The sequence below is a fragment of the Geotrypetes seraphini genome, chromosome 7 (genome assembly GCF_902459505.1).
Source record: "Geotrypetes seraphini chromosome 7, aGeoSer1.1, whole genome shotgun sequence".
Lineage (NCBI taxonomy): Eukaryota > Metazoa > Chordata > Amphibia > Gymnophiona > Dermophiidae > Geotrypetes > Geotrypetes seraphini.
Window position 1 is genome coordinate 64144622 of NC_047090.1, and position 26715 is coordinate 64171336.

General features: G+C 42.8%; 1 protein-coding gene and 1 non-coding gene across 3 annotated transcripts in view; one reads left to right on the top strand and one right to left on the bottom strand.

Annotated features, from left to right (window-relative positions):
- The first annotated feature begins 929 nt into the window (after nt 1–929).
- The window catches only part of TTLL1 (tubulin tyrosine ligase like 1), a 155178-nt gene continuing 129392 nt past the window's right edge, over nt 930–26715 (top strand). The window contains exon 1 of one of the 2 annotated variants that reach the window (XM_033952517.1): nt 930–961. The gene's annotated coding sequence lies outside the window, so the exon portion shown is untranslated. Of the gene's footprint in view, nt 962–16069; nt 16176–26715 lie in introns of those variants that run through there. The other variant, XM_033952516.1, reaches the window with a different exon arrangement.
- On the bottom strand, nt 21509–21580 carry TRNAC-GCA. The gene has a single exon. It is a non-coding gene; the product is annotated as a tRNA-Cys (tRNA).

A 26715-nucleotide genomic window follows, 5' to 3' on the forward strand; every position in this document is an offset into this window, starting at 1 on the left:
CATTTTTTTTTAACAAATCTTTATTGATTTTCAGACTTTGAAAGTGTAATACAAATGATCTTATCAGAAAAGCTGCACAAAAACACATTAACTGCATAATTATTTCATTAACAATCATTTCTTCCCCTCCTTAATGTAGTTACATCTTAGAGCAGAAAACAAGTACGAGACCATAACATTGTTACCTTTTCTCTTTGCCCTAAAGCGACAGCTGCCCTACAGAAAGAAAAGAAAATCATGATTCCCTTAGGGATATGCTTTTCGAAGAGATGTGCGTTTATTAAAGAAAAGGCAGCGACCGACTTACAGCAGCGTCACTTGCGAACTGGATGTATTGTTTTGTTCCGTGTTTTCCGCCTTTCGAGTCAGCGCGTTAATCAGTTCGATCGTGGCCACAGGGCGAGGCGTCTCCACCTGAGCCTCAGCCCTTGCCTGAGCTCTCTCCAGCCACGCCCCCTTCACCTGACTCGCCACGCCCCCTTCACCTGATTCTTCCTCATCCCCCGCTCCGAGCCGTTACCTGAGCCTTCCATCCCCTTCCCCGCGGGATCAGCCCGAATCTCTTTCGCTAACCCCTACGCCTAAGCCCCGCCCTCCATTGTTTTTCTTTAGCCTGTTTTATGTTTGGTTGGGTTATTAATTTTTTTTTTTTGCTCTGGTTCAGAACTTCTGCAGGCTCGCTTTCTCCTTTTCCACTTGCTATCAGGGGCGTGCAATAGTAATTGAGAGGAAGTGAAATTAAGAAAACAGCGAGGCAATGAGGAGGAAACAAATCAAGAAAAGGGCAGCGTAAAGCAAGGGATAGAGAAGCTTTATAAAGGATAATAATGCAAATTAAGAACAGGGAGAAATAAGGTAGGCTAGTTAGTTAACTAAACAAGCTGGTCCACCCCTGTCACTGCAGTCTGATTTTCTTAGAGAAACTAAAGGAGGAATCTGATTTGTATACACCCATTTGTAGGTAGGTCCTTGTTTGTGAGGAACAATTGCTGCCATTTTTGAGGAAGAAATTATTACTAACAGGGGCGTGTTTTGATGTTCTTTCCCTACAGTTGTTACCTCTGATGCAGCCTGTGGGGAAAATGTGGCCACCTCTGGTGACTGGTTTAATAAATCAGACTTCTTTCTATTGGACTGATCTGCTCTTTTGTTTAGTGAAGGATAAGGGTGGGGCATTGTATGGGTTGGTGTGTAATGAAACACACACTATAGCAGGGGTCTCAAAGTCCCTCCTTGAGGGCCGCAATCCAGTCAGGTTTTCAGGATTTCCCCAATGAATATGCAAGAGATCTATGTGCATGCATTGCTTTCAATGCATATTCATTGGGGAAATCCTGAAAACCCGACTGGATTGCGGCCCTCAAGGAGGGACTTTGAGATCCCTGCACTATAGGCAGTGGAATGCTTTTTTTTTTTTTGGGGGGGTGGTGCTGAAAGCTCTGCCCCAGACCCCACCCCCATAATAGTACTAATTGTAATACCATTTTTTCCATTCATTTTCATATAATCTTATTAACAACACAAAATCAAACTACACAAAGCACACTGTATGCTTCTCAACATTCATTCCTACCACATGCAGAACACAAATAAAAACCCCTACGCAAACAGGACCACAAACTAAAAGTACTAATATATAAAAATGAAACCCTAAGATGCAAGACTCTGCATACGATGTAACATCACAGAAACAATAACACGTCCCCTAATACTGTGCAAAATATGAAGACAGTAGATGTAAATTTGAAAAATCTGATACATAACAATCACCACTTTACAAATTAACAAATAGAAATAAAACAAATGTGAGAAATAAAATACAATTTTATTGGACTAATCCATTTGTCAATTAGCTTTCAGAAGCCAAATCTTTCGTCAGTACAGTATACTGTTATGGTGTCCTGACCTGAGGAAAGGGGTTTAGTCCCCTCAAATTTGCCTTATTTCCATTTCCTATTTATAAACTTTTATCAATACAGTTACAAAACTACATAGTTCTACTTAAAGCAACAAAAAAATTTCTTTCTACCTTTTGTCATTTCTGCTTTAATCATCTTCTCTTCACTCTCTTCTTTCTATACAGCATTTGTCCTCTCTTCCATGCAACATCTGCCCTCTCTCTTTGTTCCTTCCATCTAGTATCCACCCTCTCTCTCTTCCACATGGCATCTTCCCTCTTTCTATGCCCCTTCAATAAACTGTATATCCTGTGCCCCTTCTCTCCTTTGTACATGATTCATTTCAGCTTCACCCCCTCTCCATTTTTCTGTCTCCATCCCCTCCCCTATGTTGTGGCATCTCTCTCTTCTCCTTTCCACTCCAACCCATGGTCTGGCATCTCTATCTTCTTCCCTCCCCCCATGCCCTGGCATCTCTCTCCCTCTCCCTCCATGCTCTGGCACCTCCTTTCCCTCTGGTCTGGCATTTGTCTCCTTATTTTCCCTTCCTCCCCCCATGCCCTAGCATCTCTCTCTTTTCCTTCCATCTCCCCATCCATTATCTGACATCTCCTATCCTTCCTTTCTCTTCCTCCCTTCTTCCTTTCCCCAGTCTGGCATCTCTCCCTCCCCTCCATAGTCTGGTATCTCCTTTCTTTCTTTCTTTCTTTCTTTCCCTCCCTTCCATGGATTTGGCATCTCTCATTCCTCTCCTCTCCCTTCTTCTTCTCCCTTTTTCTCCCCAATTGGGTGCAGCAGCAGCATTTCTCTTCCCTACCCTGTTCCTCCCTCCCCTTCCCCCTCTGGTCTTCCTTCTCCCTCTTTCTACCATTTGGGTGTAGCAGCATTTCTTCCCCCTTTCCTGTCCTGTCTCACACAGCCATCAGCAGTGCAGCATTCACAACTTGCTGCTCCTGCTTGCTTCGGGCCTTCCTCGCGGCCGGGTCCTGCCTTCGCAAAAACAGAAAGTAGGTGGGATTCGGCAGCGAGGAAGGCCTGAAGCAAGCAGGAGCAGCGAGTTGTGAATGCTGCATTGCTTTGCTCCCTCCCTAACGCTGGCCCTGGAGCCACCCCCATTCCGACGCCCAAGGCAGGATTAATTCTTCGAGGGCCCCTAGGCACCCAAGTACACTGGGCCTCCCTGGCTCTGCCCCGCCCATGCCCCATTTATCTGTTTTCTTATTTACTTCTTTATTTTCCACTTGTATTTTTTTTTTTTTAATTCAAAACAAACAAAGATTAGCATACCAGTGCACAGTTTTTCTTCTATGCAACCCCCAAACATCTCTGAACAAATCCCCCTTCCTTCCCTTCCCATCTACTTACCCAGGACTTTAACTCTGAACCCTTTCCATGCATATATAAAAGTGTTCAAATATTTGTAAAGCAGTAATATTATCCAAAATATAAGTCTTTATTAATAACCAAGTTTACAAGCCTCTCAACTTCCTCACTCTACATCAACCAACTGTATCCCATATGTTCAAAGAAGCGTGGGATGAACACAGAGGATCTAGAATCAGAAAATAATATTAAATATTGAACTAAGGCCAGTACTGGGTAGACTTGCACGGTTTGTATATGGCCGTTTGGGGGAGGATGGGCTGGAGAGCGCTTCAATGGCTGGGAGGGTGTAGATGGGTTGCAGTAGGTTTTGATGGAGATTTCGGCAGTTGGAACCCAAGCACAGTACCGGGTAGAGCTTTGGATTCTTGCCCAGAAATAGCTAAGAAGAAAAAATTAAAAAAAAAAATTAAATTGAATCAGGTTGGGCAGACTGGATGGACCATTCGGGTCTTTATCTGCCATCATCTACTATGTTACTATGTATAAACAAGCAAATTTGTAACTTCTCTAGTACGTTCCACTCCATGTATGTTAACTTGCAACGAAACAACAAGGCAAGCAGTCCACCAAAGAATCCAACATGAAACAAAAGAATATTGGCAGAAAAATAAGCAGATTCAAATCAGGTTAATTTAAGGTGCTCCCAAGAACCTTGCCTGATGCATTTCGCCAAACAAGGCTAGTTAACGCTAACAAAAAAACCATGTCTTTCATACACAGAAAACACCTTTGCCTAGTATGGAATATGTGATCACAAACTAACCTTTCCCCCTTTTACAAAACTGTAGTATGGTTTTTAGCCACGGCCAGCGCTAAAAAGTGCTCTACAGTTGTGTAAAAGGGAGGATGAAATAGAAATACGTAGACAAAGGTTAAATAAAACCACCAAGAAGCTGGACTCTGCATACAATGCAACACCACATAAGATGCAAGTCCCCTAAAGCAAAAAAATAAATAGAAATTTTTTTTCTACCTTTGTCTTCTCTGGTTTCAGCTCTCCTCATCTTCTTGTCACTCTCTTCCGTCCTTCTGTGCCTCTTCCAGAAATTGTATGCCTCTCCCATCCATCTCTTCTCCCCCCCCCCCATTGGTGTGGCATCCATCATCTTTTATTCCCTCCTCCAATGGTCTGGCATCTCTCTCCTCTCCTTCCCTCTCCCACACTCCCATGGTCAGGCATTTCATTCTCTCCTTGCCCTTCCTCCCACTTCCATCAGCATCTGCCCCCCCTTCTCTCCCTCCAACCCAATTCCATCCAGGATCCTTCCGCCTTATGTCTCTCTCTCCTTTCCTTGCACCCCAATTCCATCAACATCTGTCCCCTTTCTTTCCCTTCAACCCAATTCCATCTAGTATCCTTCCCCTTATATCTCTCCTCTTCCCCTGCACACCAATTCCATCAGCCCCTTTCTCTTCTTCAACACTACCCTGCCCCCTTTCTCTTCCTCCACCACCCTTCCATACCATCCTTCTCACAACCCTTCCATACCATCCTTCCAACCCTTCCCTTTATATCTCTCCCCTTCCTCTGCACACCAATTCCATCAGCCCCTTTCTCTCCTTCCACACTACCCTGCACCCTTTTTCTCCCTCCACCACCTTTCCATGCTCCTTTCTCCCTCCCCCTCCAAACATTGCAGCTGCTGGCTCTGCCCGCAACGGGTTACCTCCCCCCCCCATGGCAACGGGAGCCCCCCCTGCAGCACCAGCAACGGGCCCCCCTGCAGCAACGGGCCCCCCACCTGCAGCAACAGCAACAGGCTCCCCGCATCAACAGCAATGCAGCCGAATCTATTACAGGAAAGTCCCGCGATGACTGCTTCTGCCGGTGCATCCCTCTCCGACATCACTTCTTCCAGAGCAAGTAAGTGACATCAGAGGGGATGGACCGGCAGAAGCAGTCATCGCAGGACCTTCCAGTAATAGATCCAGCCGCGTTGTTGTTGCTGCCAGGGGGGGGGGGGCAGTTGTTGTTGCTGCAGGGGGGCCTGTTGCCATTGCTGGGGGGACCGTTGCTATTTAAAAAAAATAGCAAGGTGAGTTGTCCTCCTTCAACAGGCCTTCCTCACAGTTTCGGGCCCTAGGCACGTGCCTACTGGGCCTATTGATTAATCCGGCCCTGCCGACGCCTATGACACACACACACATACATATATACACTGTGAACAGAAAAAAAAGCACCAAAATGTTTTTGTCATATCTGCCACAGAACTTGGCTGATTCTTATGAAATTTAGTGTATCATTTCCTGAATGAAGTTGATGTAAAATATTGTAAATATTTCCCACCACACCACAACACTACCTTGTGAAAATGAATTGTTGCTATAGGATATGTAACAAATCCCAATGCTTACTGCTTGACTCTACCCTACCAAAGCCAAAACCAATCAAGTACAGTGTGCCACAAGGGGTTCTACTATCCCTTCTATTTAATCTTTGCATTACACCTGTCCTGGATATAGCCCACAAGCACCAAATCCAGATTCACTCCTTTGCCGATGACATCCAACTACAGTGGTGCCTCGCATAACGGACGCCTCACACAGCGAACGCTGCGCATAACGAACTTTTTGTCTTGCTCCCTATAACGAACTTCGTTTCACACAACGAAGTCGCCCGAGGGGCCCAGGGGGGGCGGAACTACTCTCGCCGCTTTCTAATAATGCAGTGTTCCATCATCTCCCTCCACCTTACCTCAGATGCCGAGTTTTCCGGCTTTCTTTTTCGGCCAGCCACACACTTTCAAAGAGCAGCACATGCGCGCATGCTCTGTTGTTCAATCTTCTCCTCTGACGCAACCGGAAACCGGAAGTTGCAGGAGAGGAGAACATTGATCAACTCCAGCAGCTGCGCGTGCACAGCTTTTTGAGATCGTGCGGCTGGGTGAGGGAGAAGGCTGGCAGGCTCTGCATGTGAGGTGAGGTGGAGGGAGGGAAATGTAGGGCTGCAGAACGAATTATTTTGTTTTACAGGTATTCTTATGGGAAAACGCGTTTCACACAACGAACGTTTCACATAACAAACTTGCTCCTGGAACGGATTAAGTTCGTTGTGTGAGGCACCACTGTATATCTTCCACTAGAAGAGAACCACAACACCCAGATTATGAAACTTCATAACTGTCTCTCAGAAATCAAAAACTGGATGTCCACAAACAAATTATAACTAAATGTTTCCAAAACAGATCTCCTTTGGATCCACAAAGAGCACTGCTCCTACACCTGCCCTTCTCTGGGAATCAACTACCATCACCGCCAAAGACCAAGCACACAACTTAGGGGTATTCCTTGATTCCCACCTATCACTTACCAACCATATCTCACAAGTGGTCTCTTCTTCATTCTACTATCTCTGACAACTCCAGAAAAGAAGAAACTACTTCTCTGAACCTGACTTTACCCAACTGCTCTATGCCTTCATTCTCTCCCGCATGGAATACTGCAATGCACTATTCAATAGACTGACAGCAAAAAATCTTCAGCATGTTGAGCATGGGTAATTGGACGCCAGTGCACTCATTAAGCTGCAGTTGCCAATTAAGCTGCTAGCTTTCACTCAAGGTGTGCAAATAACAAAAACATGGAAATGACACATAACGCAAGGTTTACCAAAATAATTATTTATTTCTTTAATTTTTCCATCATGGAACTCAAAAGGCTAGTTGAGTTAGCGGGAGGTCGTTATAGTTGCCAAAATGCTGGCCTTCTGATAACGATCTCAACCCGATAATGCATTGCTTCACAATATATACCTTCAGTCCAGTTTGACAACATTGGCTGTCAGCCAATCCACTAAGAGAGGCTGTCCTGAAATTTAGACAAAGAAAATTCCTTTACATGTTTAAAAGTTTCAGAAATCATATTTGTTTGTTTACATTCATCCTTGAATATACATGAACATTTTATTACATATCCAATATTCTTTTTGTCCTTTTCAAAAAGGTATATTAAGAGAACCTACATTTGTTAAAAAGTTTTGAGAAATTCTCGGCTCTCCCTGTCAGCACAGTTAAGGAGAAGGAGGAGCTGTTTCCCCCTCTCCCTGAAACCTGACAGCTTCATGTTACACCTACAAAGTCCTAAGTGGGCTTCCAATGCCCCCCTTCCTAAGCTGGAAACTGGTACAGCAGTTTGACTCTAATTATTTCCAGATGTTACCTTAAGATTTTTCCTTAGTGTTCCTTATATAAAACATTTCACTTTAAGTACAAATTCTTTCATATATATCTTTCATATATCCATTCATTCGTCCGTTCGGTCGGGGCCCCTTCCATACATAACATGTATTTCATTCATATTTAATGCAAGAAAACTTTCTCTATTATGCCCAGTATACTCAGCTCAAGCCCATTTGGTATCAATTAGACCACGAGACTAAAAGCGGGAAAAACCTGAACAAAGACTAGGGATATAGGCTGAACACAAAATGGAGTAAAGCCAAGCAGAAGACATAGAAAAACAGAGATGGAGTTCATGTATATCCTGATTTCCTCTATGATCTAGCTTAATAGCAAATACATAAAAATAATATTATTATGCTTTTCCTTAATGTTAATCTGTAGTGTGTTTTTCTGGCCTTGGCTACATCCATATTCAGCTTTTTATTCACCAACTTTTCGTATGCTTCTATTGGGCGTGGCCTTAGCTAACACACATGCTTGTATCTAACTAGAGTTACCCAGCATCATACGAAAAGCAGGCATTTTGTAGAAAAACTCCACAAAATACTGCACCATCATGTCCTGACGTCCATTCCATTCCCATCCCATAGACATCGCCCTCCGCTGGCCATGAGCCACTATTCCTCAATGTACAAAACAAAGCAATAGTCTTCTTAAGAACCTTCACATCCATGACCCCATATCCCAAGCACTAACATCAGTCCACTGGCTACCCATAGCCAAACGCTGCATCTTCAAAGGCTTAGTACTAGCGTACAAGTCTCTGCATAACATGGCGCCCTGCTACATATTACCCAAGGTTCCACCTTATGTCCCAAACAGACCACTCTGCTCCCAGGAGGAAACACATCTACAAATACCCCCTGGTCATGGACTCTGACTAGAAAGTGCCAGATGCTGTTTCTATTCTCAATTCTTATCAAAATACTGGAATCAACTGCCTTTACATATAAGATCCCTCAAAGGGCTTTTGAGCTTTAGGAAAACAATAAAAACTTACCTCTTCACCTAATTCTCTGTCAGTATCTGTATAGTAAAGTACCTAGATTCCAGCTCCTTCTGCATCTCAACATTATTAACAGACTATCAGAGCATCCAACCCACCTATCTTCCTTCTTCAGTTTAAATGACCATCCAGTCTGTAATTCCCAAGAATAAGTATTCCTCATATGTTGATCTTAATTCTCTCTATGAAGGCTAACTCAGGATAAACAAATTGTATGTTGAACTATCTTCTCTCTGTGAATTCAAATTTATGACGGACTAGCTGTATATTGAAAAATTTATCTGTATTTGCTAAATTATGATGAACTAACTGTATTATACAAATATCACTGTAACCTGTATTGACCAAGTATTTTGTAACTCATTTTGTCTTATTATTATGTATGTATGTTACCTTGTAATCCATTCTGAGCTCTCTGGGGAGGACAGGATATAAAACTAACTAACTAAATAAATAGAAGCAGGAATAAACCAGACACCTGTGGTTAGGATAATTCACGACAATTTGAAATTAACATGTCTTTAAAAGCATTGTGCCCAAGAGTTAACTTTCCACAACAAAGGCACACGCAGCTTTTGACCAAATACCCAAAGCACAGCATCATCTTAATCTGGTTTACAGATGAAAATATATTTACAGTAGCTCCACAGATTAACACAGAGAATGATCGCCTGTATGTTGCCTTCAACAACACTGAAGCATGAAGTTAATGCCACCCGCCTACTATGGGCCAATCAATCATGGTCTCGGTTGCAATCTCAAAACTTGGATTCACATATTTGTTCCTTATTGATCCTGGGGTTAAGATCAATAACATACTACCAGGACATCCTAATAATGCAGAAGCTATTGTCAGCAATCTGTCGCAAGGAGACTACTTTATCTTCCAACAGGAAAACGCCCTAGCACATTGGGCAAAGAACACTGTAGAACTGCTACATCAGGAATCCCCAGACTTCATTGGTCCAGACCTTGGCTTGCGAATTCACCAGACTTAATCCCAGTTGATTACCAGATCTGGAGGCTGATACAGAAAACGCATTTACCAGATAGCGATATCTGACATTGAAGACTTTAAACAGCGCTTCATCTCTGTCCATAGATCAGTGGCGGCCAAGGCTGAGGGCGTGCCTTAGTGCAAATGAATTGTGAACAGAATAAAAACACACCAAAAGGATTTATGGCCTATCTTGCAGAAAAATGTAAAAAAGTAATGTTTCAATTAAGCAGATGTTTGAAGTGCGATCCGCACTTCAAACATCTGCTTAATTGAAACATTACTTTTTGACATTTTTCTGCAAGATAGGCCATAAATCCTTTTGGTGTGTTTTTATTCTGTTCACAATTCATTTTCATAAGGTAGTGTTGTGGTGTAGTGGGAAAATTTACAAATTTTACATCAACTACATTCAGGACACAGCACATTAAATTTCATAAGAATCGGCCAAGTTCTGTGGAAGATACAACAAAGAATATTTTGGTGTGGGGGTTTTTTCAGTTCACAGTCTATATATGTAATTTTAAACTGTTCATCGCTCAGAAATATGATTAAGCGATTAATCAAAAAAACTATTAAACTTGAAACTTGATATGAGATTTTTGTTTTGAGCAACTATCCATGAAAAGGATATTTAGATTTTCTTTTAGAAAAGGTTAAGAACATAAGAACATAAGAACTGCCATCTCCGGATCAGACCTTCGGTCCATCAAGTCCGGCGATCCGCACACGCGGAGGCCCTGCCAGGTGTACACCTGTCGTAATTTATAGTCCACCATATCCTTATATGCCTCTCTTAAGGAGATATGCATCTAGTTTGCTCTTGAAGCCTAGGACGGTCGATTCCGCAATAATCTCATCTGGGAGGGCATTCCAGGTGTCAACCACTCTCTGAGTGAAGCCGAACTTCCTGACATTAGTCCTGAACCTGTCCCCCCTTAGCTTCATTACATGTCCTCTAGTCCGTGTCAAATTGGACAATGTAAATAATCTTCTCTGCTCTATTTTGTCTATTCCTTTCAGTATTTTGAAGGTCTCGATCATATCCCCACGCAGTCTCCTTTTCTCAAGGGAGAACAATCCTAGTGTTATAAGTCTGTCCTCGTATTCCAGTTTCTCCATACCCTTCACCAGTTTTGTTGCTCGTCTCTGCACCCTCTCCAGCAGTTTTATATCCTTCTTTAGGTAGGGAGACCAATGTTGGACGCAGTATTCCAAGTGTGGTCTGACCATTGCCCTATAAAGCGGCATTATAACTTTCTCCGATCTACTCGAGATTCCTTTCTTTATCATGCCCAACATTCTATTTGCCTTCTTTGCCGCTGCCGCGCATTGTGCCGACGGCTTCAGGGTCCTATCTATCAGTACACCCAGGTCCTTTTCTTGTTCACTCTTCCCCAGAGTTGCATCTGACATTGTATACTCGTATTCCTTATTCTTATTGCCTAAATGCATTACCTTGCATTTCTCCACATTGAACTTCATCTGCCATTTCTCCGCCCATGTTTCTAACCGACACAAGTCGCTCTGGAGTTTCTCTCTATCCTCCTGCGATCTGATCGCCCGGCATAGTTTTGTATCGTCTGCAAACTTGATGATCTCACTGGATGTTCCTTCCTCCAGGTCATTGATATAAATATTAAAAAGGATCGGCCCAAGTACCGAGCCCTGGGGTACACCACTAGTCACTTTCTCCCAGTCGGAGAACTTCCCATTTATGCCCACTCTCTGCTTTTGGTTTTCCAGCCATTTGCTTATCCATCTTTGTAAATCCCCCTCTATGCCATGGCTTTGTAGTTTCCTGAGAAGTCTTTCGTGTGGAACTTTGTCGAACGCTTTCTGGAAGTCCAAGTATATTATGTCCACCGGCTTCCCACTATCAATTTGCTCGTTCACGGTCTCAAAAAATTGGAGTAAATTCGTCAAACATGATTTCCCTTTCCTGAATCCATGTTGACTGGGTTTCATCAAGTCGTGTGCGTCCAAGTGCCGGACCATGCTATCCTTGATCAGTGCTTCAACCATCTTGCCGGGGACAGACGTAAGACTCACAGGTCTATAGTTGCCCGGTTCCCCTCTCGATCCTTTTTTGAAAATTGGGGTGACGTTCGCTATCCTCCAGTCGTCCGGTATCTGTCCAGTTCTGATTGTCAGGTTTGCAAGTTTTTGCAATAACTCTCCGATTTCAACCTTCAATTCCTTTAAGACTCTCGGGTGAATTCCATCCGGTCCAGGGGATTTGTCACTTTTAAGTTTGTCGATCTGATAGTATATCTGGTCTAAGTCCACTTCAACTGTGGTGAGGCTGTCTTCTATTTCTCCTGCAAACACTTTCTCCGCTTCAGGTATTGTTGAGGTGTCCTCCTTCGTAAAGACGGATGCAAAGAAGGAATTTAGTTTGTCTGCGATTTGTTTATCTTCCTTGATGTACCCTTTTCTACCCTGGTCGTCCAAGGGTCCCACTGCCTCTTTTGCAGGTTTTTTCCCTTTCATGTATCTAAAGAAGGGCTTGATGTTTTTGGCCTCCTGGGCTATTTTTTCCTCATATTCCTGTTTGGCATCCCTCACCGCCTTGTGACATTTCTTCTGATCATCTTTATGTTTGTTCCAGGCTTCGGTTGTCTTTATGCATTTCCATTTTTTGAAAGAGTCCTTCTTTTCTTTTATGGCTTCCTTCACCTGTTTGGTAAGCCATGCCAGTTCTCTTTTGCTCTTTGATCTCCGATCTTTGGAAATCCTCGGAATGTAGAGATCTTGTGCTTCTGTGATAGTATTTTTCAGTAGGGACCATGCCTGATCTACCGTTTCAAGTTTGTCCACCTTCTTTTCGAGTCGTTTTTCTACCATGGCTCTCATGCGATCGTATTTACCCTTTTTAAAGTTCAAGGTGGTGGTTAAGGTTTTGGCATGTTTCCCTTTCCCAATGTCAAGTTTAAAGTTGATTACATTGTGATCACTCGTTCCCAGTGGAACCATGACTTGCTAGTTTCCAGTCTATCCCTGGGAAATTGAAGTCTCCCAATATAATTATATTGCCTGTCTTGCATTCTTGTTTGATTTCCTCCATCATTTCTGAGTCAGTTTCCTCCGCCTGTCCTGGGGGACGATAGTAAAGGCCAATTTTGTTATCTGCGCCATATTGACCAGGAATCTTGATCCAGAGTGACTCAAGCTTCTCTTTAATTTCTGTTGTAACCATTTCAACAGAATCTATTCCCTCCTTAACATATAGAGCAATACCTCCACCTTTCTGCCCTACTCGATCTCTTCTATACAGCTTGTATCCCTGTAGTACTGTGTCCCATTTGTTTTCTTCATTCCACCATGTTTCTGTTATGCCAATGATATCCAATATGTCATGTCTTGCTATTGTCTCTAGTTCCCCCATTTTGTTACCTAGACTTCTAGCATTCGTATACATACATCTAAGTTCCCTTCGTGTTACCTTTTTGGACCTTCTACTCTTGGCCGTCCCTGTAGTTTCAATTACGGTATCCTTTACTGCTCCTGTGTTATCACCCTTGTTTGCTGTGTGGTCGTCCCCTCCTGTGTCTGAATTGTCCCTTCCTGCTTTTTCTCCCTTATTGGCTGTGAGGTCGTCTTCTCTTGTGTAGGAGTAGTTTTCCTTGGCTTCTTCGTCGGGGCATCCTGCTATCCGTGCCATCGACCGGTGGTCGACTGTCGGCTTTCCCCTATCTTTCAGTTTAAAGCCTTCTCGATTGCCTTCTTCATGTTGCCTGCCAAAACTCTTGCTCCTTCCTTGTTGAGGTGTAGTCCGTCCTTTCTGTAGTACTTGCTTTTTCCCCAGAACGCCGTCCAGTTGCGCACGAAGTCGAAGCCTTCTTCTTCGCACCATCGTCTCATCCAGGCGTTGATTACTTGCAATTCCCCTTGTCTCTTTCCATCCGCTCTTGGTACTGGGAGGATCTCAGAGAAGGCCACCTTCACCTCCCTGATCTTCAGTTGTCTTCCGAGTGAGCGGAGCTGGCCCTTCAGCTCTTCCCTGTCATACTTCCGCCCGCTCACATCATTTGTTCCCACGTGGATAAGCACAGCGGTGTCCTCTCCCCGTGCGCCATCTATGATCCTGGAGATCCTGTTGGTCACATCCTTCACTCTTGCTCCAGGCAGACAGGTGACGACTCTGTCCTCTCTTCCTCCTGTGGTGTGGCTGTCCACATGTCGTATAATGGAGTCGCCTACGATGATCCCCATCTTCTTTATTCGGGGGTTCCTTGGGGGGCGTAGGTCCACGTCCTTGGAGAAGGGCCAGTCTTCTTCCTCCAATGATACTCTTGAAATTGTTTCCTGTTCTTTGAGTGGGGCGATGTCTTCCTGTGCTCTCACTATTCCTCCTGATGTGCGGTTGTCTCCTACCTCGTCTTCGGTTTCTTCTGTGTTTGCATGGGTGTCTTCTCTCCTCACATCGGTTTCCTGAGTACAGTTTTCCAGCCCTGGGATCTCTACGTGATGCTGATGAGCTTCCTCTATGAACATTTCTAGTTCCTTGACCTCGTCGTTTGGGCTGTACTCCACTAGCATCTTCTCCTGTGCTCGGATTCTGTCTTCGAGTTCCATCACTGTTCCTTCCAATAGTCTAACCTGACATTTCAAGCTATCCATCTCCATGCATCGATTGCAAATGTATGCCTGGATCCCCGAAGGGAGGTAGTCATACATATTGCAGCCGATACAGAAGACCGGAAAGCTCACCTTCTGACTTCCTTGGGCTTCCATTTCTTGCTTCCCTTGTGTGTGCTTGTGTCCCTTTCCTGCTGCTTCCTTATGTTGCTTGCCTTGCTGTCTCTTTTGTGTGTGCTGTCTCCGCTCTACCTCACCTTGATTGTATGTGTGGGTTTGTTCCCTTGGCGTCTGTCTCTTCCTTACCTTTTGTGTTTGTCGCTTCCTTACCGTTCAGTCCTCCTCGGTGTTCTTGATAGTAGATACTCGTCCCTTTTTACCGCTCGCCTTCGCCGCGCGCCGAACGGCTGGGCGCCGTTGGCTCCGCCCCTTTTAAGGGGGAGTCCGGCGCAGCCTCTGACGCGGTGGGGGTGGGCGGAGCGAACTCTCGCCGCTTCCCCGAGCCTACTGCTTCCTTTCTCGCCGCTTCCCCTGCTGTGCTTGGCCCGACGCTGCTCCTCTCTTTGGCCGGGACAACGGGAACCCTGGCGCTGGTCTCTTCCTCTCCTCTGCTCTGCTTAAGATGTGGACTGCTAAAGTAGTTGGTGTCCTTGAAGCTGAGGACCTTGGTTAATGTGTTAGATTTGGCAAAACCTTTCCTTAGATTGAACCATACCATGTTGTGGTCACTGGAGGCCAACGTGTCGCCCACTGAGACCTCTGTCACACTTTCTCCATTGGTAAGATGAAAACTACAGTAGAATTGATTTGGAGGAAGAAAAATGGAAGAAAGTTGAATGTGAAACTGATATAGAGCAGAAAGTGAAGAAGAAAAAAAAGAAAGAGGCCCTGGAACCAGAATTGACAGCACTAGAGTCAAGTTATGAGAAGATTAGAAAGATAAAATCACCAGACAATGGCAAGATAAAATGATTTTATTTTTAGTTCAGTTGAAATGTCATTTTGATAATTTACATTTGCTCTCTATATTGCACTGTACAGGGAGTGCTTTATGCAATTAATCGTGCGATTAAAATTTTTAGTCTGTGTCTAGGAAAGAAGAGGGGAGAACAGCCTGAGGGGTGAAGTTCCTAAACTGTTGTTATATGAATCAATAACTTCTCCCACAGAAATATACTGAATCATTTTTGAAGACTTTATTGCTCTGAAACCAGTCCACTCTGGCCCATTTTCAAACTGTATTTATCTTTCCACTGGTTTTAATTATTTCCAACCCTGCAGACCATCAGAATGAAATTGTATATAACACATTTAAAAAAAAAAAGAAAAGAACTCTTAAAATGTAATGGTACAGGGCAGAATGTATTTATCTAGCCGGAAATCTAGTGGATTTTCAGAGCTATTTTGCTTCAGACAAGCATATTTTTAAATCCTTTTTTGTATAATTTATTTCACACATTTCTGTTTTATGCATGCAGCAAATAAAGATGAAACTTGGGTTAGAAAGAATGCAATTAAAGTCATCTCCTTTTCCCTCCACATCTCTGTAAAAACCCGATGTTGTTGCCACAGCTCTCTGCTTCTTAAAACACAGGCAGTTTTGGCCTTTTCTGATGGACATTATAGTTAGGTTAAGATCTCTTGTGTTTCTCAGCCTGTGGTAGCCATGTCAGTCCACTTAAAAAAAAATGTATTGTTAGTCCAATAAAAAAAATTCATCTTAACTTCTTTCTCTTTTTTGTTTTTTTAATCTCTATTACCGGGCCTGAACGGAAAATATATTAGTTTGGTGACTGGCGAGGCGACTCAGCTGTTCTGGCTGCAACGGTCATTATTCGCCTGCTTTCTATCCGAATCCTCAGGCAACCTCCGGTCTCTTTACCTTCTGAGCGTGCCCCCTCTCAGATTGCATTATGGGGCTGGTAGTCCTTTGCGCTGGATGGGGCTTGAGAAATCCAACGAATAGGCCGTTTCCTTCCTTATATTCTAATTGGTCCTGGCGACTCACAGCAAGCGTACCCTGTTACCGGGGCAACGGTCCGGAAGTGGAACGCTGATGCCCGCGTGGATACATAGGTGACAGTTCAATTTGTGTTATTCTCAGCCTACCGATTTAAAGTACAACTGTAAGTATATATTTGTGACGGGGAGCGTGGATGGCAGGAAGGTGCAACTGTAAATATGAGCTTTAATATCAGAACGGCATTTTTCGTTTTGCCATTTTGGTTTCAAGGATGTTCAGTTCTTTACCGTCGTCTTATTTTCAGCACTAAAATTCGTTGGATTTTGTTTTGTCAAAATAAAACAAAGGAAGAATGCAAATGGTGCACAGACTTTTGAGAAGGCTGTTACGCGTTAAGAATTCTATTAAAGCGACTGCCGATTGTAAAATATTTCATTAGGTGAAATTTTGATACTAAAGAGAGAGAAACAATAGAAAAATATTTTTCTGTAAAACTTTTGATGATGTTTCTAACATTGCTCATCAGCTTTATCTTCAGAAGTTTTCAGTTTCTGGAAAATAGTAAACAAGCAAGTCTGCAAGTTTAAGCCTGTATGTAATACTGTATATCAGTGGTCTCAAACTCAAACCCTTTGCAGGGCCACATTTTGGATTTGTAGGTACTTGAAGGGCCTCAGGAAAAAAAAATAGTTAATGTCTTATTAAAGAAATGACAATTTTGCATGAGGTAAAACTCTTTATAGTTTATAAATCTTTCCTTTTGGCTAAGTCTTAATAATAATGTTTTTGCCTATGCTGATGACATACAGCTATTGCATCCTCTAAGTAAAAATAACATAATTGAAATTTCGGCTATTAATGAAAAACTTGACCTAATTCATCATTGGCTGGATAAAAACAGATTGGCTCTCAATATTAAAAAAACTAATGTCATGCTTTTTCCTTGGAAGGATAGTTTCCCTCTTGTTACTCCTATTGCAATTCAAAACGTTCCCCTGCAATTAGTCAAAAATATTAAAATTTTAGGGGTAATCTTCGATAATAAGCTTAATTTCCATGACCACATTAGTAACATTGTGAAAACTACCTTTTATAGGTTACGTAAAATTCGCTCCATCTCTAAATTTCTATGTCCTAAATCACTTAATATAATGATTCACTCTTTGGTGATGTCTAAAATCGACTATTGCAATTCTTTATTTAAAGGAATTGCGTTATATGAAATTAAACGGTTACAAATTATACAAAATACATCAATTAAACTAATAACCAAGTCTAAAAAATTTGACCATGTAACACCACTTCTCAAAAATGTTCACTGGCTCCCAGTCATTCACAGAATTACTTATAAACTGTGTATAATCATCTTTAAAACCCTATACAATATGACCCCTGCATTTTTATTTAAGTTACTTATTCCATATTCTGCAAGGAGAATTTTAAGATCTAACGAACAAAACTTACTGTCTATTCCCTCACTGAAAATTATTAACACAAGACGACAATTTATTTTTTCATGTACAGCACCACAGACTTGGAATGCCCTCCCTATTTCTTTAAGGGAGGAGAAGGAATTTGGGAAATTTAAAAGTAACTTAAAAACTTTCCTTTTTAAAGATGCATTTACAACCTAATTTTATTATCTTATTACTCCACTTTACTTTATTATTCCTTTGATATTTATTACCCTTTTGTATTTTTCCTTTAATGTTTCTTCTTTACTATATGAATTGTATTTCATCCCCCCTTACCCAATGTTTAGAATATGTTAAATTGAGTTCAATTTAGCCTTATTTAAGTATTTGTATGTATTGTATTGTCCCCTAACAAATGTAAATTTTAATGTGTGCATCGCTTAGAAATTGGATTAAGCGATTAATCAAGTCACCTAATAAACTTGAAACTTGATAATATTGTAATTTATAGCTGAAGAGACATATGATCAAGAAACTATTTTATTTTACTTTTGTGATTATGATAAACATACCGAGGGCCTCAAAATAGTACGTGGCCCCCGGTCCATGAGTTGAGACCACTGTTGTATATGTATTTATTGTGTTTGAGGTTTTTTTTTGGAGGGTGGACATTTCTAAGCTAACCAGTTAACAAACCTACATTACTGCACTGGTTAGCACATGGATACCTTGTGAGCCCTTGCAACTATAAAATGGGTGTCTATAAGTGCTCACATGATGATTTAAAAAAAAAAAAAAAAAAAATGGCTGCGTGCTAATGGCCTTTCACATTACACAAGCCAGTGACAAAGAATTTCCAATATTTTTTGCGGATCCTCAGACGACTACTGAGCTCAATATCTCATGCTCAGATGTAGTCAACACATATAGAAAATCACCAAAAAATGCCTCTTATATAAAGTCAGTAAAGGTAATTTTATAAAGCATTTTTTGCACATGTGAAAGGTATATATTGACAAAAAAACACATGCACTTGTAATGTGATCTTTATGTACATATTCTTAGGGGTGTAGTTTGGTAGGAGCAATGGCAGATTGTGATGTTCGTGCAGGTATACATTTGTATGAATATTTGCACGGTGTCTGTGGGGTCCTTTTACTAAGCTGTGCCAAAAAATGGTCTTAGTACATACACCCTTGTGCAGGTTTTTCCCCATTAGCGAATGACAGGGATGGGCAGCCGTGGTGAACCATGGGAAATCAGCAGAAAAAAATGGCTTTTTTACCACAAATGTGGGAGCAAATCTTTTTACTGCTTCATGGGAAAGGTAAAAAGCCTTGCTCATACAGGGAAAAAATACCTGCAGTTACTGGTCCCCAAGTCTTCTTTCCTCCCTCCCTGCCTCCAGCACATATCTTCTGAAGCCAGCCAATCTCCACACAGGCTTTCTTATGGCCTTCCCTCTGTCAGGTCCCTCCTTATAAAGCAACTTCTTGGGACCAACATGACTTGAAAAATAAAATCTCCAGAAAACAAAAGGTAGAAAAAAATAATTTTATTTTCTGTTTTGTGATTAGAATGTCAAAATTGAAATGTTTATCCTACTAGTTCTGGTGTTAGACATGGTTAGGGCCCAGAACAGAAATTTGGGAGGGGACCCCAAAGCTTAAAACCAGACCATGCCATCTTCAGTTTCCAGCAGGCTTAGGACTCTCTCTGGCTAGGGGGAAGTTGCCTTAGTTGCAGTCCCCTAATACCATCTGTGGTATGTGTAACGTGACCATTTATTTTTTCCCACAAAATGGAACCGGACCGGACCCTACCCCGGATTCCACCCCCCCCCCATGGATTCTCCTGGATCCCAGAATGCCCCCCCTCCCCGGAACCCGTTAAATATAGTGCAAAATATAGACAGCAAATATAAATTCTCAAAACTGACACATTTTGATCACTAAATTGAAAATAAAATAATTTTTCCTACCTTTGTTTGGTGCTTTCATGAGTCTCTGGTTGCACTTCCTTCTGACTGTGCATCTTTTCTTTCTGTCTTTCTTTCTCTCTCCCTGTCTCCCCCCCCCTTCTTTCTGTCTTTCCCTCTCCCAGCTCCCCCCCTTTCTGTTTTTCTCTCTCCCGGCCTGGCCCCCACAGCCACCGCCACTGCCTATTTCTCCAAGCCACCGCCACACTAACATCATCTTCATGCAGCGACTGCACAAGTCTCCCCCCCCCCCCCGGTCTTCCCGACGTCAATTCTGACATCGGAGAGGAAGTTCCAGGCCAGCCAGGCAGTGATTGGCTGGCCCGGAACTTCTTCTCCAATGTCAGAATTGACGTCGGGGGTGTGTGTGGAGAGAAAGCTTGTGCAGTTGCTGCACGAAGATGATATTAGTATGGCGGTGACTTGGACAAATAGGTTGCACTGGCCTGTTTTTAGCTTGCCTCTCCCGCTCCTTCTGAAAATGGGACATTTCGGCATCCTGAAGCTGTACATTGGGACAACGGGACAGGTGAGCTAAAAACAAGATGGTCCCATTCAAAACGGGATGTATGATCACCTTAGGTGATCTTTATATTTTGAGCAATATAGGAGGAAATGGATCTTTCGGTTTTCTTTGGTGTTGTACTACATGGAAAATGAAGCTCCTTGGGATTTTGGTTTAATTTATGTTTATCATTTTTGGTCAACTGCTATGTATTTGGCATTTGTGTTCTTTATATGTGACTGGGGTTAGTATGAATTTTCTATCTAGCATTCTGTAGTAATTTGGCTTGTTCAGTTTTCCTGGTAGTGGAGGGGATATTTGTGAAGGGAGACAGGTTTTGTTGATCCTTGTTCTGTATTTGTGATTTATAAAACAGTTATACAGAATATTGTTGATTTTTATACTACAATAAAATGATTTAAATATAAAATCATAACTGTTTGAGGCTTGTGCGGATGGGGTCATACTGAGCTTATGGGGATGGGGTGGGGACAGGATGAGGAAGGGTTCACAGAGACGGGGACAGGGACAAAATTTGTCCCCATATCTTTCTGTATGTGCTAAGGCTATTTTTACTGCAGCTTTAAAATTACCTATTTTAAATTTGTTATATTAATGGCTGTGCTCATTAGCGTTTAGCCATAAAAAAATTGCTGCATGAGCTCTTACTGCCGCCCATTTTGCAAGAAGTAAGGCTTGGATTCTCTAAATGGCACTGTTGGTGGCTGCCGATCGCATATCAATCACACAACGGCACTGTTTAGAAAATTGTTCATCTGGCAAAGGTAGGTGCCAGAAATGTAGGCCAGGGTTTTCAAGGCCTATATTTCTAGTGCCTACCTTTAAATAAATCACGCCTACAGAGGTGCTTTATGGCACCTAACACCACTTCCAGCGTCAGACACACCTACAGTGGCGTCATAAAGCACCTATGTAGATGTGATTCCAGCACCAATATGCACCTGGGAATATCTTTTAAAAGCACTTTTAAACAGCATTTTTCTCTTAACTTAGATGCTGGTAGGGTGCCTACCGGTGCCTAAGTTAAGGCGCCGTTTATAGAATATGGGTCTGAGGGCTCACGTGATAATCCTGCACTAACCATATTAGAGTGAACTAACTGGTCCATTCTGTTTCTCATTAAAAAAAAAAAAAAGAGCATTTTTGAAAATTTTCTAGGTACTCTATTATAAAATTATTCTTTGCATGGAAATTTTCAAAAACAATTTATCTGGATAAAAAAGACAGGTAAAAAGACAATGTGAAAATTGCCTACCCTTCCTGCCAGTAAATTATGCACTAATTATGGTTCTTTGAGTTTCATGTGTCTGTTATGATGTATTGTATTTGCTGTGACTGTGGCTGTTCTTTGCCAGTTAAGCTGGCCGTGGCTTTCTGACTAATATGATAGGCTTGGAAAACTCCAAGGTTCTGTCACCCTGCCAGATGAAAGTATTAGGGCCATAGCTAAAGAAGGATTTAAAAATAATCAGCAAGGAAAGAATAACAAAACATAATGTATAGTTTTAGGTTTATAATGAATGTAATTATCTACTATATTTTCAGTAAAAAAACAAAATAAAACAAAAAAACCTTGAAGGGGGCACCCGGATTTGAACCAGGGACCTCTTGATCTGCAGTCAAATGCTCTACCACTGAGCTATACCCCCAATGTGGCTAAGAGGCATCCTCTAGTGGTGATAGGTGATAACTACTGTTGCCTAACATCTGTCTGATTCTTTCTGTATCAGAAGAAATAAAGCTGAAGAGTATTTTTCATATAAAATCAGATATATAATTTTAGCCTTCAGTCATTAAAATGCTAATGATTTATAGAATTTCAAAATTTCTTCTACAGAGAAACTTTTTTTTTTTTTTTTGCAGGAAGCACTCAGCATACACCTTTATTTGGTGGTAAAAAAGAATTTGCTCAGAGGAAAGAAAGGTGAATAGAGGCATAATATTTCTGAAGGATTAAAAGGAAAAGTGTGTCTTTTTGCAGATGACACATAGATTTGCAACAGAGTGGACACACCAGAGAGAATTCAAAATATGAGAATAGACTTGCAAAAGTTAGAAGAATGATCTAATAATTGGCAGTTAAAATTTAATGTGAAGAAGTGCAGAGTGATGCACTTGGGGAGTGAAAACCCAAAGGAGCTGTATATGCTAGGGTGTGAGTAACTGATTTGCATGGACTGGGAGAGGGACCTTGGTATGATAGTGTCAAAGGATCTCAAATCTGCAAAACAATGTGACAAAGCGGTAGCTGGAGCCATAGCCAAAAGAATGCTAGGCTGCATAGAGAGAGGAATTGCCAGCAGAAAAAGTGAGATGTTAATTCCCCATGCAAGTCACTGATAAGGCCCTCTTGGAATACTGTGTACAGTTCTGCAGGCTGTATCTTGCTAAGGATGTAAGAAAACTTGAAGCGGTTCAGTGGAAGGTGACAAAAAGAATATTGGGATTGTGCCGAGAAACATATGAGGCTTGAATACCTGAATATGTATACCCTAGAGTAAAGGCGTCGGAACGGGGGGGGGGGGCACAGGGGCCATGGCCTCCCCCAAAATTGGCACTGCCTCAGCCCCCTTCCCTCCCCTGTCAGGCTTTTCACCCGCAGGATCAGGTTTCTTCTGCCGCATAGCGGCAACGAGCACTGCCCCCTTCCCTTCCCTCTCAATCCCTGTCAGGATCTTCACCTGGGGTTGGCTTTCTTCTGCCGCAGAGTGGCAGTGAGCACTGCCCCAGGCCCCTTCCCTCCCAACCCCTATCAGGCTCTTCACCCACAGGAATGGCTTTCTTCTGCTGTTCAGTGGCAACGAGTAGGAGCGTGCTTTGGTGTGCCTGCTCGGCGCTGAGCAGCTTGTTAACTGGCTCCTGTGAATTCTCGTGATTCCCTTTACTGACCCAAAGTGAGGCTTCCTTGACAGGAGAAATAGCCTCCCATCCAGTTAAACATGGAGGTATCGGCTATAGGTCAGTTCGCTGACATTTTAAGTTCTCTGCTTTACTGGAGATCATTACCGAGTCCCTCTGAGAATTGAAAATAGACCCTCCACAAACCCCGTCTTCACAGTGTTCTCTTCTGAGCAGGGCCGGGCTTAACCCACGTTTTTTCTGTGGCATCCAGCCATGAGAATCCTAGTCACAGAGCCCTGGGAGACTCCCTGATGGTAGCTAAAACTATGGCTAAACTGTATCCCATGGATCAGGAATTCCAGCAAATGTTTGCTATGCCAAAATCCCTGGTAGCCCAGGTAACCAAATGCACTTCCCTACCAAGCGAAAGAGGAGTGGTTTTAAAAGATCCACAGGACCGCAGAGTGGATATGGTCCTCTGGAGGTTATTTGAGGCTTTAGCCTTAGGGGTTAAGGCTGCAGCCACCGGCCTTCTTCATGGCATGCGCATGTCATCCTAGACTAAGAAATCGGAGCCTGACAAACTCTGCCTCAGCTTTTGCTGGTGGGAATAGACTATGTAGTGATCAATGGGCAGGTGATTCAACCTCTAAAGTGACACTGCTGTTTGGCAAGGGCTGCTGCAATGTTTACAGAAACTCTACTAGACCGGTAACACTGCACACAAACTAATTGTAAAGGGCCAAGACCAACCCAAAGGAATCCACCTCAGACACGAACACTTGAATCATTTCTTTTTACCTTTTTAATGGATGATACTCATCTGAAAGAACCCTGGTTAAATGTTGAATTTGTTGACTCCTGTGAGGGGAAAAAATAGGAGCATTTGAGAACAAAGAGCCATAGGCCTAGTGGGTAAAAGTGCAAACTATACAAGGGAGGAAGAGCTTTGTATTTATTTGATGTCAAAACTCTTGAAGGTTGTCTTGAAGATAATTGAGTTTTAGTAGTGGGGATACTGAGGAAAGTGAAGTAGTTATTAGGGTTTGTGTGTAAAGATGTGACATAGCATGTAACCTAAATTTATATAAACTCCAAGTGGTAAGTTTAACATCCTGTTTGCCTTTGTAAGTTTACCAACTGCTAAATATTAATTTATTTATTCAATTTTCTATACTGTTCTCCCAAGAAAGCTCAGAACAGTTTACATGAATTTATTCAGGTAGTCAAGCATTTTTCCCTGTTTGTCCCAGTGGGCTCACAATCTTATCTAATGTATCTGGGGCAATGGGGGAATTAAGTGACTTGCCCAGGGTCACAAGGAGCTGAGGTTGTAGCTTTAACCACTGTACCACATTCTCCCCAGCATTGCCTACTTAGCATTGCAAATTAGTACCTACCCTGAATATCTTACCTAACGCCTTTCACATAATTTTATCTAATGAACTTTATCAATCTTTTTCATGTCAAATCCTTTGGCTGTATGGAGTTATTTGGGAAACCTTATCAATACCGTTACACTTCCACCAATTTTATACTTGGAAGTAATTACACCACTCCACCACTAGGAGGTTCACACTGCTCTACTTAGAGCCAAAAAGCTGATGACTGTTTCAGTGTAAGCTAAGGAAGGCTTGGGAGACATTTCAGCACTGGTCTAGCAAAGAAAAATTTGAGCTAAGCAAAAAACATGATTTTTAGTAACAAGCCACACGTCATACATGAGTACCTAGGAAAAGGCAGCATCTTACATACTGCAGTGAGCAGTACAACATCAATACACCCATTGTAAAACTAAACAAGCCAGACTAGTACAGATCAATCCTACACCGTCAATCCTAACAGAAAACCATGTCTTTCGAACACACAGAAAACACCTTCGCCTAGTATAGAATATGTAATCACAAACTAACCCCTCCCTCTTTTACAAAACTGTAGTGTGGATTTTAGCCACGGTGGTAACAGCTCTGATGCTCATTTTAAGAGGAAATGGGATATTCACGTGGGATCTCTAGGGGAGTGAACTCTGGGGGGCGGATAATTGGAATGGGCAGACTTGGTGGGCTATAGCCCTTTTCTGCCGTCTTTTTCTATGTTTCTATGTTTCATAGAATTCTGAGCATCAGAGCTGCTACCACCATGGCTGGTGCTAAAAAATGTTCCACAGTTTTGTAAAAGGGGGGATAAAATAGAAATACATAGACAAAGGTTAAATTGAACCAGCAAGAAGCTGGACTCTGCATACAATGCAACACCACAGAAACAGTGACACATGTCTCCTAAAGCAATAAATAAATAGAAAATTTTTTTCTACCTTTTGTCTTCTGTGGTTTCTGCTTTCCTCATTTTCTTGTAACTCTCTTCCTTCCATCCACTGTCTGCCATCTCTTTTCCCCTATATGGCATCTTCTCTCCTTCTATGCCCCTTCTAGAAACTGTATGCCTCCCCCTTCCATCTCTCCTTTCACCCCCATTGGTCTGGCATCTCTCTCCTCTCCTTCCCTCTCCCACACCTCTCCTCTGCAATCCCTTTCCCTTTTTTCCCTCATTTTCCTTTTCAATTTATTTTCTGCATCTGTCTAGATTACGTTCTTACTACCCTCTCATCAATGTCCTTTTTTACTGTCTACCTAAAGCTTGCCACCTTTTTCCCTCACCCCTCCAGTTTCCCTAACTCAATCCTTTTCTCCCCATCATGTGCCCCCCCATCATGTGCCCTCCTTTTATTTATCCCCTCCTTCCATCATGCACTTCCATCAAGCATCTGCTCCCCTCTTTTTCTCCTCCCATTTCCTTCCTGCATTTGCTCCCCTATCTCTCCCACCTGCACTTCCATCCAGCATAGGCTCCCCACTACCATCCAATGTCTGCCCTTTCTCCATCCACCCCTCTTCAATTAGCATCTACCCCCATTTTTTCCCTCCAATATCCTTCCCCCTTATGTCTCTCCCCTTTCTCTGTACATCAATTCCATCAGCACCTCCCTTCCATACCACCCTACCCCCATTCTTTCCCTTCACCACTCTTCCATTCCAGCAATCCTGCTCCTTTCTCTCCCTTCATGCAGCAAGGGAGTGGACTCGGCAGATGCATGACTCGTCTGCTGGCTCTGCTCCGGAAGAAGTAAGTTACGTTGGAGGGGTGGACCCGGCAGATGCAGAGTCCCGCAATGACTGCGTCTGCCGGGTCCACCCCCCTCCGGGTCCACCCCCTCCAATGTAACTTACTTCTTCCAGAGCAGAGCCGGCAGACGAGTTATCATGGGACGTTCCTGCACCTCAGCGCGGCTGCTGACTCTGCTGCAGAGAAAGTAAGTCAGAGGTAACGTGACCATTTATTTTTTTCATCAAAAGGGGACATCTATTAATTGACTGTGTAGCCTTTCTTTCATTTCTTTCTTTCTGCACTCAGGCCCAACAATTGTCCCTTTCTATTCCCTCCCTCCTTCCTTCCTATGTCCTTAGTGCCCCCAGTGCCTCCTTCCTATGTCCTTAGTGTCCCATCCTATGTCCTTAGTGCCCTCGGTACCTCCTTTCTATGTCCTTAGTGCCCCCAGTGCCTCCTTCTTATGTCCTTAGTGTCCCATCCTATGTCTTTGGTGCCCCCACTGCCTCCTTCCCATGTCCTTAGTATCCCATCCTATGTCCTTAGTGCCCCCAGTGCCTCCTTCCTATGTCCTTAGTGTCCCATCCTATGTCCTTAGTGCCCTCGGTGCCTCCTTTCTATGTCCTTAGTGCCCCTAGTGCCTTCTTCTTATGTCCTTAGTGTCCCATCCTATGTCTTTGGTGCCCCCAGTACCTCCTTCCTATGTCTTTAGTGTCCCATCCTATGTCCTTAGTGCCCCCAGTGCCTCCTTCCTATGTCCCCCTCACTGCCTTCCAGACTTTGTCTCACCCCCAAAGCCAGCCTGCCTGCCTGCCTACCTACCTCCCCCCTCCCATTC